Genomic DNA, 4106 nt, shown 5'->3' on the forward strand with positions numbered 1-4106 from the left:
GAGAAATAATGATACAAGTTTTATAGATAGTGAAATATGTGGTATTAGCAAGAGAAAGAACAAGGAAGTGTGAAAAGCCAAACCACAAGGATCATCTATCGGTCACATTTGCCAAGAAACTTAGTCTCACTTGTAACAAAACCACAAGCTAGGGAGTTTAGCAAGATGGGTTTGTGACATCCAGCCGTCCTAGCCTAGCAACAGGAGAGGGGGAAAGCTGTGTTTCAAGTAACCAATGAATGACTGACAAGTTATATTTCTGTGTTTTGCCCCTTCTGAAGAAGTATATAGGCATGTGCTGTGCAATAAGTAATTTGTTCAGAAGTGACTCTCACTAAAATACTCTGAACCTGTTTGCGCAAATAAAACCAACTTATTTTTTGATTCCAAGGTCTGAGTCTCGTAATTTCCTGCAGCGGGTAGCAAAGCAGGTGTTGCAGGAAATGACAAGACTCAGACCTTGGAGTCAAGAATAATTGCTTTTATTTGCACAAAGGTTCAGAGCATTTTAGCCAAAGCGACATCTGAACAACTTCCTATAGATTTGACACCACATTTATACACTCCAAAAGCTACAAACCACAGAAATATATCTTGTCAATCATTCATTGGCTACTTTGAATTCCAACTTCCCCCCTCCCCTGTTCCTGGGCTAGAGTGGCTGGATTTCACAAATTCTTTGCTAACCCATCTTGCTAAACCCTCTAACTTCCTGTACCTCCGTTTGTGGTTTTGTTGCAAGAGAAACAAGGTTTCCTGCTTGACAAATATGAGTGAGTGAACGACAGATGAACCTATGATCTGGCATTTTTCATTTCTTTAATACACACATTTCACTATCAAGCAGAATCATGTTAATATCTCCCTAAAAGCAATATATTTCTTCTTTTATGTTGTGTCTCATTCCCCCCTTTGAGACTCTATATTTTTTATTTACAGTCGAGTCTCACCTTTTATGATGTCTTAGATTAGCACTTGCGCATATAATATTAGGCATAACATATGGCAAGATTAATACTTTTGCAAAAGTAGGCAATTCTGATTCTTTCTCAGAGGAGTCGGAGTCATAAGAGCGAAGAATTTCCTTTAAACAATACAATTTATAGTTTGTTTCCTTTTTGAAGCATATTTGCAGTTTAGGTATTCTATTGAGACAGGAAAGTTTAACCACACTGAACAGGAAACTCTTAGCTAGGCAACTGGGCAGAAATCATGTTGTGGTTTCTTGTAGGTCCAACTCAGACAAGCATTTAAACATAACAGTTTGCAAATATGGGATCCACTAGGTCATCTAGTCCAACCCCCTTTTGCTACATAAAATCCTTTATCATAGTAGCCTGTAACTAGAGCATATACTTTTTCCCTGCAAGTGAAGATGTCTTACAAAACAATTTTCAGGGCTCATCTTCTTCAGGCACGTCCTCCAATCCCCAGGGTCCTATCTGCATTTCTTCCATCATAACTGATTCCTTTTCAACTGTCATTTCTTTCACTGATCTCATAACCAATTGTCTGAGTAAAGGTATTACACATGGGATGAAGACTAGTCCTGCTATTCCACATAATAACACAAACAGCATTTGTTTAACCCAATCGGTTCCTGGTAGCCACAAGAACCACAGGTCGGTTCCTTGTATTCCTTGTCTAATTCTGGATGCTCTATCTTGCAAATCCCTTGCCACTTCTCTGACTACACCTGATTTATTCATGTAAAAACAACAATCTTCTCCTAAGAATAGACACATACCTCCTTTCTCAGTTGTCAAGAGGTCTAGAGCATGCTGGTTTTGTAAAACCATTGCAGCCAAAGAGTCAATCTGACCTTGGACTTCTATCAAGGTCACAGCAATCTGGCTTAGGCTTTGTTGAAATTCTTCAGACAGTTGCTTAAAATGTACTACAGAATGGGTTAAGCCACCTACACCTGTACCGACTGCAGTACCTATCCCTAGGATTGCTAATAACGGTATTACTATGGGAACTCTTTTCTGTATATGTCCTACTAGAGGAACAGGAAGGGCTTGTTCCCCATCAACAACACCCATCTTTGGCATGAGGTATACCAAAGTACATGTTCCAATCCAATTTGTTGGTAAACATACATATGCCTTTTCCCCACATAAGAAAAAGACCCCATTCCCTTCTAAGCATACTGTCATTTCAAGGAGAAGGCATGAGATCGATGGCTGTTCTCATTGCTTCAACCCCCTAAGGTTCCTGCCATGAACATATCAGTTCAAGGTTGTAGTGGGGTTTTTTGACGAGGGTTTCTTTGTTTGTCCCTGATATAGGGAGCTTCAAGGAGGTAACGGGAGCTTTCATTTCCAAGTGGAAATGGAATACAGGACCCCTGCATTGACTTACTATAAAGCCAGAGTGGGAATCTGGGTGGCTCAAATTTACTTGGGCACCTTATTATGGTAACATTTCTTTCCCATTTTGTAAACCTCAGTTGTGGTGGAGTCGAGAAGGTGACCTTCTTTTGGAAGAGGCGGTGTGCAGAAGGAGAAATGCTGGGAGTTAATTTAACATCCATAAGCCTATTTTGAGGGCTTATGGCTAATTCTAATTGACATTTTTTCCAGTACTTCTCTGTCTCTGATCCCACTACAGTGCCCTCCCCAGATTTCTGACTCTTTTTAACACATAAAGAGGGCGGCCCTAGTAGGTCCACACCAACAGCCACTGGGCCCACAATGGGAAGATGACTAACTCCCAACTCATCTAAGGTACTATACAGATCACCATGTAATTTTGCTTCTGCTGTTATAACTCCCCACCTGCCACGTCGGTCAACAGCTAGAGAGGCATTGGTCTTTGCCCAAAGATCTGGTGAAACTGGGACTGCATGATAGGCCATTGGGGATGCTGACAAACACACCCAGCCTCTTTGGCCTAAAGTAGGGTCCGATTGGTTAACCAAAGCCTGACCAGCATTCTTAGTAGATAACTTCCTTCTCTCATTTGTTGCAGAGGCCCTCCTTTTATCTTAATGATGTCTTGTCTTTGACCCAACCCACATTTTAACTTAATGGTAACACATTCAGGCTCAGGACCTAAAGTTGGCTTATGGTAGCATCCCCACCGGGAAATGAGACGGCAATGGCGGGCGTGGGCTTGCTCCAGTCCTTCTTCATCTAGTGTCTCCAAGGACCCCACACCCAGGGTTCCATTTCTGCCTCACTCCTCAAGATCCTCAATTTCCCCAGAGCCTCCTCCAAGTGTGAGAGAAGTTAACTGACCATTCTTACAACATCCGGGACTGCCATTCAGGGTCTCATCAACAGAACACTTACAATTAGTAACCAAGGCCATAGAAGACTCATGTTTGACAATTTAGATGAGTCAATGTCAACTTCCTGTCCTTCTCTGTCTTATTATTTCAAAGTCTCACTCAGTTTCACACTCATAGTCACAACAAGAGGAATAATTGCAATTATGAAATTACCACATCAGGAAGATGGATGGGATTAAGTGTGATTTGGGAAGGGACAATGTCAATCTGGGGTGAGCCACAAAGTTGAGCCTCATTTGCTAGATATAATGCCCACACTCCCAAGACTCCTAGAGGACCCACTCCTAGGGTTCCTCAAACATAAGTGTCCCCAGGAGGTGCACACAGTCTTTGGTTACACTCAGTAACCAGATGTAACACCTGTCTCCTTGGGGTTGGGGTGTTTCCAAAAGAACAGATGTCCAATACAGCAGGTCATGACTAGGGTGATCAGAATCACTAAGGCCAGACCCACTGCACTTATGGCTATTATTTGTTGGACTACAGTTCCTTGAAACAGGTCCAACCTCACCACACACTCTATTTCTAACACATTAACTTCTGTTTTACTTGTTCTTATTTTCAGCCATAGATAGAGGGTCAGCTTCCAGAGTGACACCAGTAAGGCCTCTTCTGCCCCATATGTTGCCTGCCCATTGCCAGTAGGGCAGTTATAGGGGGCGCTTCTTCAAGCATACCACTAAAGGATGGGCCTCGTCCTGCTCTGCCTTCCAATATTCATCAGCTGCAGGTTTAACTCGAATCCAGTGAATCCAAGACTTGGATTCCAGCATCTTTACTGCAAGTGGAGAACACATGACCACGGTATATG

Source organism: Notechis scutatus, chromosome Z (assembly GCF_049901735.1).
Source record: "Notechis scutatus isolate UNSWTSFEM ecotype Mainland chromosome Z, rNotScu1.2, whole genome shotgun sequence".
NCBI lineage: Eukaryota > Metazoa > Chordata > Lepidosauria > Squamata > Elapidae > Notechis > Notechis scutatus.